Here is a 12,493-nt window from a genome sequence, read left to right on the forward strand (position 1 = left end):
GCTCCTGTGAGAAACAAGGAGGGAGAATCTAAACATGGAGAGGCATCAGAATTTATTTGTATATTAGTAATTAAATACTTTTATTTATATAATACATTCAAATGCAGATATCATAGAACAAAGGGTTTTATACTGTTATCAGAAAAACGAACAATAAATATAAAAGCAACAAAAAAATTACTATTACTATTAATACAAAATGGCAAATTAACCCTTTGATTCCAGATGTATTATTTTTGATACAATATGGTTAATATACTTTATCAAACTTTATTCCTTCCTCAGAAATCTCCTGTATTGAGTAACATGTTATGAATATGTTTATCTTATCTCTAAAAATTTTGCAAAAAATACTTCTGGGAATGGTGAAATTGATAAATGCTGCTTTAGGCATGTGTTTTATAATCCATATAAATGTCTTAATATTGGTTATGATTATTACAAAAGCAACTTTCTTGAATATGATACTGATTGTGGTTCAAGAAAGGAGAAACCTAAGTAATTACCTTTTTGCTTTCTTTAGTTAAAAGAAAGCAGATGATTATTAGAAACAGTTACAGTTTTATCAATTCAAAATTTTCTAAAAAGCATTTTGTTACTGATCCTTTCTGAGGGTCGCAATGTCAGATTTCAGCCAAAAACTAAAGGCAGGGATGGAAGGAGCCCATTTAACATCAAGGAATGAGTTTCCTTAGAAGTGGACCAGCAACTGAAAAGATTCTGTCTTCTTTGAGTTTGAAACATCGTCTACAGGCAGGTAGACGTTTATCCGTTGATCTGGGATCTCTTGAGGGTGAATGAAAATTACTGGAATCAGCTGAATGGCTGGACTTGCTCCTGATCAACAGAACCTTAAAATGAACTGAGAAATAACTGGGGAGCTGAAGCAAAGCGGCTCAGGACCCAGCAGGATTTTGGACAAGCTGCAGACATAATAATTAAGACGGTGGCAGACTTATTTATAATAATTCAGTTTAAAGTAATAACAGCATGAATGAATATATCTAAATTATATTAAAAATATGAAAGTTTTGCAATAATTCCTCATTTTTTGCTGATATTTTTCTTTTAAATCTGTGGAATGTGTCTGAATGTATGTTCAGCAACAAGGCAATTCAAAGTTTGTTACAGGATTTTTTTGTTTGTTTGTTTTAATTGGTCTGTGTGTAATTAATCTATAGAATGTGTTTTACATAGTGAAATAAATGAATGTTTCAAAACTGTTCCAATTTATTAAATATGACTGAAAATATCTTAAGGTATAAGTTTATTTTATTTTCATTTTGTTTTTTGTTTTTTCACCTTTATTTTATTTCTACTTGAATTAATTTCACTTGTTTCAAATTCTAATATTTTGTTTGTTTGTTTTAATCATTCTTTTTGTTCAGTGACTGCTGTTTTTAACATTTTTTAAAATAATATTTGTTTGATTGTTGCAAGCATGTGGCGACAGTGAAAATAAAAACTTCAACAGAGCACAGAAGAGAACAAGGCACTGGACCAGGACTATTTTCTATGTAAAAGATTTGAAAGCATCCAGAGTCCATGGCAGCAGTGGCTTCATTTTTGGTGGCTTTGATTGATGGAGTTAAACTGCATATTTTGTGCTGCATCCATTCTGATCGATGCATTACAGATGGTGGATGGACTGAAACAATGTGAATGGAGCTTTATCCAGAAGCAACATTTCAATTTGAACAGTGAGACTCAGGCTTCCTTGTTTATCTAACAGTTTAATGAACAGCTTGGGTAACCTTTAGCAGCTCATGTTTGCTGCTAAGAAATAACTTTTATTTACATCAGTCTGGCTTTCCCCTTGTTTGACTGAAGGTAAGAAACTGCAGGTTTGACAGTTACCCAATTAAAAGGATGGGAGTCCTTACAGGTATGCTGTAAGCTTAATGAACTGCTTCTCTAAACAAAAGGAGGAGAGGATGCTGGGGGAGAGCAGCCATGTGGCCTGATCACAGTTAATCCACATCTGCTGTTTTTTCCATTTAAGTAAATTTGGATGTAATTGCATCAAATGGATTTTTCGGGTTGAGACGTCCTAGTTTTCTCTTCATGAAGCTCCTCCTGTTGTTTACAGGGGCCACCGTTTGCTTGTTGCTCACAGGCTGGAGGTCAGAGTTGACCCTCCTCTGTATTTACGGCCTGTACCGGTGCAGATAGACAAGAGAACAGGCTGAGGCTGAGGCTAAGGACGGGATGCGCAGCTTCCCAGCTGACAAGTGCATATTGGACAAAAGCGCAGCGGAGCGGGTGGCGAGCATCCGCATCCGCATCCTTACCGAGTGAGGAAAGGATTTTTTTTTTCTATCCTTTTTTCTCCCCTCTAAATTTCCTGCACAGCTGCTTGGCGACAGGAAATGTATATCCGTGTTATATCCTGAGGGGGGGAGGACAGAAGCATTACTGCCTGGGCTGATTCACCGGGAGGACTGGGAAGATTTCGGAGCAGAAACACGTTTCTGTCGAAGCTGGCAGCTCAAGCTCTCCGCTCCGCCGCCACAACATCCACAGCGCTGGACACAAGTCTGTTGCTCCGAGACGTGCGCATCGGTTTCCGCGTCTGGAACCGGACTGAGAGGTGCTTTTTTGTGCAGAAGAGAGAAGAATAAACTCGTTGCCAAATTGCACACGCGGTTTATTGTGCGCGCTGCATCCTGCAAGTTGGGAGCGAAGCGCACCGCTGGAAGTTTATGCGCCTCGGACAGACCCGCAGCAGCTCCTTACAGGTCAGTGCTCCCTTATTATTCCATATTAACACTGTTTTACAAATCCAAACAACAATTTTTTTTAAAAAAATCGCAACATATTTGTGCTGTAAACATGCCGGATTTGCTCTTCTGTAATATTCCGTATCCTTTGACAAGAGGCAGCGCCGCAACCTGCTGGGATCCCTGTCCCATTTTCCATCTCCACGCTGATAAATATGAATTAGATTTATGTTCTTTGATTTTTTATTTTTTTATTTTTTTAAACCTGCGGAAGTCATCCTGTTTTAATGAGAACAAGATATTTCCCGATCAGCTTCGGTTGGGGGTTTGATTTGCAATATGAAGTTTAATAATAAAACGCAGAGTTTGTAATGGTCAGCCTCTTTGATTTAGAAGCGGTGTCAAATTTTAATATTTTAAAGATTGAGTGGGAATATTAAAAAATGAATAGACATTACACATGGTCATTTGATGGTTTGTATCATAATTAAACCATCAATAATAATGAATGAGACCAACCTTCATCATCAACCTCTTACTTTTTAAACCTGGGCCGACACATTAAAAAAAAAAAAAAAAAAAAAAAAAAAAAACAAGAACAAAAACTTATTGTGGTTAGAAAAATCAATCAGTGATTCAACTTTACTACTCGGTTCACTCTTAATTGAAAGGCATTTGACTTTTACACTCATCACTACATAGTTTGGGCTTCAGCTTTAAGATCTGGTGAAAAATCCTAACATGAGCCGTCTGTTGGTTCTGAAAGAAGTCTTGAGATCCAAAGCTGCTCAGGTCTGAGATGAACCTAATCAGTGAGCCAAACTCGGCCACATCTCCCGTATAAGAAACAACTGTGATCTTTTTTCTCAACTTAATAATTTTTTTATTGCAATTACACAAGATACTTAAGATTTCTGGTCACTGCCCCTTATCTTGTGGTTTTAAATATTGAATGGTGCTCAGACTGCCTACCATTGAGAGAAACGTTGATCTGATTGAACTCTGGCATGGATCAGGCTGAACACAATCTCCAAAACATGGATCTGAGTTCACATGATAGCCCAGGAGGACAAGTATATCTGTTCAGCTAAATTGATTTATGGCTTTTGTCCCCAGTGTGATTGAGGAACTACAGCAGCTGAGGCCACTTTGTGTTTTATGCTCCATGTCTGACAAAGACTGGAATCATAAACTGATGCAGAGCTTCACTACTTGGGGCGTGTTTAGTGAATTATGCTCGCTGAAAGGTTTGTTGCCCCTCCGTTCATGCCAACCTCCCTGCAAATCATGACATGTATTTCTCCGAGGATGAAAAAATAAGTTTAGGAAGATGTGGCAAGTATTTTATGAGAACCAATAAACTCCCAGAGACAACAATCTGTCTCTTCTGGCACCCTGTAGGGGCACGACAGTCGGATCTCCTGTACGGAGGCACTGATCATAACTGGAACTGGCCTTCCTGTACAGCAACCAGGCTCCTGTACGACTCTTTTCCTGCTGCCAGAGTGTTCTGATAAATGACACATGTTGTGTTGACACATTCAGAAACACACCTGGATTCAGAAGGATGCCAGTTGCTCTCTGTCCATCAACAAATTTAGCACAGCTGTAGAGAAAACGTGCTGGAGTTCACTATTTATGGAGAGTGCCATAGTATGGCAGATGGCTACGCATCGAGCACTGAGACATTTTCTGCTGTGACCTCTTATTGAGGCTTTAATCTAATTGCTCAGCTTTTAACGTCACTGCCTTTCAGTCAACTAATTGAAGCAGGTGACTTCATTTTCCTAGGAGAATTCCAGGAAGTTCTGTGGATGATTCTCTAATCCATGCTTTGAGTTTAAAATTGTATACTATTTAATTCAGAAACATTAGAAAAATTGTGTACACAACATTGTTTATTTCCTTTTTAATAATTCCTGTGGAGAATGTAATATTCTGTCTGATGATGCCAACTTGAATCCTGGATTTACACAGTTCTTTTTTATTTTCTAGAAAAAGCAGTCAGGATAACTCCTCCTGCTAACACCTGAGTGATGTGAAAGAACAGTCCATGTTCAGACCTGCACATACAGTATCTCACTTTTTTTTTTACTTGCGGGTGTCGAGAGTGGCACAAGATGACCTCTGGGATTAAAACATTTGATATGCCAAACATCGTCGCCGAGTCGCCTGTTTCAACACGTCGGAGCAAACATGTGAAGGTTAATGCAGCCTGACAAACTACCACCAGTTCCCCAGGCTCGACGGATCGCTTTCACGTCATATTTACTTTACATTATTGCTGCCCTCTAATCTGTTACTATTAACACAAATCCTGCTTTGCTATTGTCTGTTGTACTCTCTTTCACCTGCTTTTTCTTTCTCTTGACGCACTTTCCCTTCACTCCCACGAGAGCAGAGCGGCATCATGATGAATAGTGGAAAAGTGCATGTATAGCACGCCATGGTGCATTCTTTAGGTCGATTGGTGTTTAACATAACCAATGCAACCCCCATTAAACGATAGACTGTCGTTTCCCGCTCAGAAGCCCTGCCGTCAGAGGATTGCTTGAATTTAGCACAGTGATGGCCCACCTGCAACAAAGTTTATCCTGTTTAGAAAGCATCGTGAAAGGAAAAGGTGGTGTGTGGGATTTGTGCAAGTTGCCAAATTATTGCTGAAAGTCACCCTTGGATTTGGAAGGGAGCGGATTGCGTGCTCTTGAAATGTGCTTAGAGAAGGGATATTTAGTGACAGCACTTGATGCATTACTATGCTCCTTAACTACATTGTATTGCTGCATGAGGAAAGCAGAAAACACCATAAAAAACATGGCATATGCTTTATGCACAACCGCTTTGTGTATAACATATTTATTTCTTACCCAATTCATAAATATGTTGATAGATTCCCTACAGAGAAGCTTGAGACAGCTAAGAATATAAATGGGTATTTTTGTTCACATAAAGATGAATGTTCCACGTTGATGCGATACATCAGAAATTGGGCTCTGATTGAACAGGACAGATGAGTGTTTTCAAGGCAATGGCTATTGTGGCTGTCTGATGGCTGTTGTGCAATGCCTAGCATGATTTAACATAACATAACATAAACTGATCCTGCATCTTATCGCAGACATGCGTTCAGACGTGTTGGTGGCGATGCCGTGCGTAGGCGTTTGGGGACTCAACAACTAAAGTGGTAATTGTTTGTGATGATGCGGGAGCCATTCTGCAGCTGGATTGCTTAAAATCAAGAAACGCAGATATTCAAGCATGACAGCTCTGTTTTTGGGAGGGTTGATTGGAGTCTTTGTGGCCAAAGCATGCTGGGATTAAAGCCACCTGCCACCAACCACAGGATACCGTCCTGCTGGTCCAGTTCTGGATGTAGCGCCACCTCACACTGTTGTAGCCTACAGATTACCATTTATGGCTCAGCGGGCTCCAGTGGGCTTTCTGGGTCAGGACCAGGCGGAAAGATTGGACAGTGGGCTTGACTTTGAAACAGAAAACCTCTCCCTGCATGTTCCAAGCTGAGGCTTGGTGAGGAGAGCCAAAAAGAAATGCGCTTACTTGTGTCATAGGGAGAATAAAATAGAATTTCATCGTGTTCTCTGTTTGTGAAAATTGCCCAGAGCAGTGTGTAAGTTCAGCTTTTGTGAATATAACTGGAATTATATATGAAGTCACAAACTGTTCCACATTTTAAGAGTGCCAGGGGTCACTGTTACTGGTTGGCTAGAAATGGTAAAAATATTCAAAATAGGTTTTTTTTATTTATGCTTTTCTTCCATCTGCAGTTCGCTTTTGTTTGTTTTACATAATTTCTGCATCACATTGGTGTTTCTGCATTTTCACAAAGCAGCGTTAGCGCTGAAAAAAGGGATAGCTTCAGCCTGCCAAAGGCCTCAGGTCTGGTCTTTTGTGACCCCTGGACAGGCCAGTGGGAAGCTGGGCGGGAGCAGAGCTTGTCAATGAAGCCGCTTGATGGCCTCAATAATTCAGTCGACACGGCCTCTGTGATGCTGAAAGCCTGATGTCTGATCGGTGACGAAGGGCGATGATGAGTAGGAGCGTGTGAAGCCAGTCAGAAACACATTCTCTGTGGCTTTTTATTTTCTCAGAAGGGTGAAGAGAAAGAAAATACGGAATATCAGTCGACTGGAGTGTTAAAGCTGGAGCCTCGCAGACAGCGTAATAGTATACAGGTCAGCAATCTTTGACTTCCAGAGGAATATGATGTGTATTCAGGAGTCACTCTCTGGCCAATCGTTGCTGGTTAGACTTTCTAAGTTTTTCCCCTGAAATTTGAGAAACCTCTACGATGCAATGAGTTTTCAGATTGATGTTTCTTTTATAAGGCCTGCAGTGTGTTTCTGTATTCTCTTAGTGTACCATCATGACCTACATACTTCCTAAAATGCTGACAAGCGAAGAATAAAACCATCTAGATTCTTTTTGTATTGTTTATGCGGCACAATTGCTTAAAGAAAAAAAAAAATCACTCAATATGAGTTTTCATTCTGTGTCTGCAGTGTGTACCTGCTCTAATTTCATACCACTGAAGAGAGTATATTGATTTATTTTGGACCATTTATGTGAATTTGTATTTTTAGCAGTACATCAGCGTCTTTATTTGGTCAGATTTTATAGTTTCCCGTAGTTGCAGCAGCGCTGGAGTATTGCATTCCCTTTGCAGTAGTCATGACTGAAGTTTTCCGCCAGTCTGTTGTCTGCGACTCTTACGATTGCTGTGTATATTCCATCTGCCCCTGCATTTTCTAAAGGAGGAAAGGTTAGTTTGTGGTACAATCATGCGCGATGCATTTGAATGACACCCGGTGTCAGCACTTTGGAATAGCTCTCCGTATTTGAATTTTTATCTGCTAGACAGGTTTGCATGCTCACAGCATTTCTAATGTAACTCCAGTCCTGATCTTCAGCTTTTGTCTCTGCTCTTTTAATAGGATCCGGCAGAAGATGTCCAGATTAGACACAAGGTCTAGTGATATTTGATTGAGAATTTCGCAATTAAAAATGCACTCTTCCTTGAATAAATTATATTGGATCTATGATTCCCTTATTTTCCTCTCAATCAGTCAAATCCATTCTCCTTTGTTTACCAGATTTATTGTGCACATAAATGCTTTCATTCTTGCTCTGCCTCTCCGTGGCACTGAGATTGCTCTTTCCCGTCATCAAATTGTAGGCGCAGTATTACTACAATTTAATTTATTTCCGTAACAATGGGTCGATCATGGATTTTGTCTGTAAATTGCCACAGGTCTGCGCGGCTGAATTTGTTTTACACAGCGTGAAGCCGTTTCTTTCTGAGTAAGCATTACCTGGCAATTTGTTGATGCTGTCTTGCAGGATTCTCAATAAAGCCAATGCACATGAACTGCATTACTTCCTCAGGTCCCATATGTGAAGCAGGCGTTGCGTTTGCACTGATATCACAGAGTCAGGCTGTGGCCCAATGAATTAAGACTGTCTAGCGTAATTGGTTGTGTGATATGGAAGGAAGCACCTATTTTGATAAGAGCTGGGTTCAATATCTGTAACCTTGGATACAGATAAACGCAGCTGCCTGTATGTATGAATTCACTGAATAACCTGTTATTACCATTTGGGATCCAGCCACTGCAAAAGAAACGTTAAAAAAGCCCTTTTTTTATTCCACTTGTCCACACATAGCAATTACATTTCAAAAACTGAATTTGACTGTGCTTGCGTATTATTTATTTATTTTTTCTTCTCCCCACTAAAAGATTCAGTGAATGCAGAACTCATATGAGTTGCTGGTGAAGAGTTATTTGGGGGATTTGTAAACATCCCTGCTCAGCTTATTGTGCTGCTTATTATGTTATCTTAGAACTGGCACATACAATTTTTTTCATTATTTAATTCACACACAACAATGCGCAGCAATAAAATAGTGAGGATTTGATGTTGACCGCTATGATTTAGCAGGGAGGGACAAGACAGTAGAAGAAAAACAGAATGATGTGGGTTCAACTCTGCTTTTTTATCATTTGTTTTTCACTCTCACTGTGGTGTTGTTTATCTTTTAAATGTGCCGCATCTATGAGGGCTGAAGCTTCAGGTCCCAGAAGCGTGGAATAATCTGAAGTGACTGTATCAGAGATTTGCATCACTTTACTCCAGTTGTGAATATTCTCCATCTTACTCAGAGACAGGAAATCCAACACAGAGCAGGATTTCATCATCACTCATGAGTGCAGTAAGCTCATCCCTCCAAACATTTGCAGAGGAATTGGGAGCCAGCAAAATGTATTTCTGGGTTTTTGTTTTAGTCTAACCATTTTATAAACTTATCTAACATGTTGCACATTGCATGGTTGGGATTGGACTCTCCCAGCTGTGCCCCCCTGGTAGACTAAAATTGGTAAAACTGCATCATCATATTTCCAGAAAAAAAAAAAAACAATTTGCAGCAACAAAAGAAAAAATTTGAAGATAAAACTAAGTAATTTATTTGAATAATTTGAAAATCATATTGAAAGCAACCGTTTGATATGCAGTACTTATTTTGAATAACAAGACTCATCTTTTTATGTTTTTTTAACAGTAAGGTGTTATTAATATAATTTTACTACCTAGTAAAGACCAGTGCAATCTAAAGTTAGGACGTTAACATTCCTGATTCTACCAAAATAAATGGAGGCACACCCTTACTGATAGATATTATTTATTACTTAGTTTATAAAATTGGTTATCATAGCAGGTACCAGACGCTGTTGGTTGGCATGAATTGACACATGGTCAATGCTGGGTATAAAACATTTCTTTTTAATGTGGAACAACAATCACTCCCTGTAGTCAGACAAATGATCATTATGCTGTTTTTAATGAGCATGCAAAAACAAAACAAATTTTAGGAAAAAAACCAAATTTTTTTTTCTCTTCTGCTGGTTTGATTCACGTCTGTATCAGATTTGAAACCAAAAATTGATTCATCTCTTCAGTTGGGACATTCAGACAAGTAAGGAACTAAATCTGAATCAGGCTTTTTTACACATCATAACGATTCTGTGTCTCCCACTGCAGAATAAAGGAAATATGGAACGACAGAAACTTGACTATGTGTCATTACAGACCTGTGATCAGTCTGTAACACGCTGGAGTGACATGTTAACCCAGACACAAACATACACACACACACACACACACACACACACACACACACGCACACACACACACGCATACAGGTGTTATGGTGTTAAGCTTCCTACCATAGAAACAGCATCCCAGTAATGATTTTTTCTCAGCTACATCTACAGCTGTAAACTCTTTAAACACGTTTATCCAAGAGGCCTTTGGCCAGTGGAGCAAAAACTGCCAAAATCTAATTCATTGGGGGAAAGTGTATGTCTTGTCTCAACCTTTTAAGCAACTGAGGTACCAAAGTTTCGGTCACAGCAGGCGACCACTTTAATAATGCAAACCACAATATTGCATCATTAGTTGTTAGGGGTTGCCTGTATTCCTCATATAGATTTTTGTGCCTTTATGTGATGGTTGTGGGGGATAGAAGTTGTTCAGTAACAGTTCAGAAACACTTGGATAGACACTGATTGCTTTGTTGCTGCTGGAGCCTTTCTGAGACTCTCTCTGCATTTTGTTTCCTTATGTCTGGTACAAAATTTATTTGATGACCACGTTTACTTCTGTGTGAAGGTGCAGTTTATAAAATGTTGTTGTTCTTCTTTGTTTTAAAGCTGCAGTGGGTAACTTTATTAAAAAAATATGTTTAAATAATTTTTTTAAACTGTTACTATTTCTGACAGTTTGAGACTGATAATACAAAAAAATCAAGCTCTTCTTCTCCCTGTGGTCCTGCAGCCATCTGCAGAAATACACCAGAAACAACCAATCAGAGCCAGGAGGAGGATCTAAGCTGTTACTTATGTTTCTGTACCTTCTGTTCTTATGTTTATGTATGTCCTTGCACTCTGCTAGGCTACAGCTCCATCGCAGGTTACAGTGGAAGCTTAGACTAGTTGGCATGGCCACCTATGAGAATGGATAAATAGTTTTCCTGTAAGTTGTTTCTCCGCCATTAACACAGCTGCAGCGCATCCACCACCATGACTGATGGTGCTAAACCCCTCCTCTGGGCTCTGATTGGTTGTTTCTGACCGACCTGTTTTCACAGATTATCTCTCTCATGTTATACTGTCAGGACACAGTGAAAGTTTTAAGGAATGTAAAAAAAAATTATATCATTTCCATCAATGTTTCCAATTCAATTAACCAGTATTTATAAGACTATATTAAAAAGAAAATACTGAATATGTTGTAGCTTCATGGACAGTTAGTTAGTATTTAAACTAGTTTCTTCAAATACTAAAAGAAATGTGTTCTCTTTCTAATTTGAGACAGCAGTTCAGAAATTTCTCTTGCAGCCTGGGATGTTGGCATTGAACCTCAATAAAGAATGGAAACAATGTGGTTCAGATGGCATCCAGGATTCACAAAGTCTGGGAATCATCCTGCAGACAAACTCTCCTCTGTCTCCAGAATCACTGGTGTCAGGGGGAAACAGGCAGCATCTGATGGAACACTGCCTTGGTTCTCCCTCACTCCTTCTCCAAGCGCCGAGAGGCACAGAAAAAGGGACTGAAGATAAACTGAAAGAGGAGAGGGAGAGAGCAGCGTCAAGGAGGAAAGAGAGAGAGAAAGAGAGAGCGCGAGACTCGACAAGATGAATTATGCAAAGCTGTCAGAGGCGGCTATTGTTGGAGGTGCTGGCTGTGTTAAAGCGAGCTAGCCCTGATCTCCACAAGCTCCATCAACCACTCTCACCACTCCCCGTGGCTGAGAGCTGTCTGATCTATGCTCCAGCAAATAGCCAGCAACACGATGCGGGGGCTGAGGGGCAACAGCCGGGCCACTTGGTGGCAGGTGAATTGTCTTGGAGGGACACACCAGTGTGGACAAGTACACTCTTTATTACCATTATTTACAGAGGTCAGACACAGGAAGATCTGAGCTGATATGTAAAGCTGCCCTGTGGAAATACAATTACCGGGCAAAAAGCCTGGTGAATAGTTGCAATTTCAGCAATCCGGTCAGCAGTGACGACTCGGGTTTTGTAAAATGCTTTGTGTGCTAAAGTAACAAGCATAAGCCAGCTGGATTTCAGCTTCTATACTTATTGTTTTACCCTCATCAGATTGTATCAGACTAAATAATAAAAATAATTTGTCTATTTTTGGATCTTATTAAAACTCTGGCTGCAATTGGTAAACATTTATTTAGGTCCTACTCTATAAACATATTTTTCTGTTTTGGGAAATCTTATCACAGATATTCCAACATAATTTTTTTTAAGGTTTTGTTGACTCTAGTGGCCTCTGTTTGAAAGTAGTTTGACAGCAAAGAGGGTTATGAGAGAGGGGGAAGACATGCGGCAAATGTCGCCAGGCTGGGAATTGAACCTGCAACTACCGCCACGAGGACAAAGGCCTCCATACATGGGTTGTAATTTGCCCCTGTACCACCACAGCACCCCAACATTATTTTTCTAAACTAAGGTTGGCAGAGCTTAGTTTCACTAAGGGTGTTGAGGTGTTTAACTGGAAAAGTAATAATGCTTTATAAGCACTAAAAACAGTTCAGACACAAATCAAGAGATGCACTGATCAGGCATTTCTAGACCGATTTCTGGTCCTCTTTAAGGTCAGATCTGCTAATCCCCAGACTGACTGATTATCTCTATTTATGCATAGACACATATTTTTCTAACCTTTATCTGATCCTTA

The 12,493-nt window shown here is 39.6% G+C and overlaps 1 protein-coding gene across 1 annotated transcript in view; it reads left to right on the forward strand.

The window, feature by feature from the left end:
* Nucleotides 1-2,264: 2,264 nt before the first annotated feature.
* The window catches only part of si:dkey-237h12.3 (teneurin-3), a 185,390-nt gene continuing 175,161 nt past the window's right edge, over nucleotides 2,265-12,493 (forward strand). Inside the window, exon 1 of the mRNA XM_044126705.1 lies at nucleotides 2,265-2,738. The gene's annotated coding sequence lies outside the window, so the exon portion shown is untranslated. The remainder of the gene's footprint in view (nucleotides 2,739-12,493) is intronic.

The sequence above is a fragment of the Gambusia affinis genome, linkage group LG09 (genome assembly GCF_019740435.1).
Source record: "Gambusia affinis linkage group LG09, SWU_Gaff_1.0, whole genome shotgun sequence".
Classification (NCBI taxonomy): domain Eukaryota; kingdom Metazoa; phylum Chordata; class Actinopteri; order Cyprinodontiformes; family Poeciliidae; genus Gambusia; species Gambusia affinis.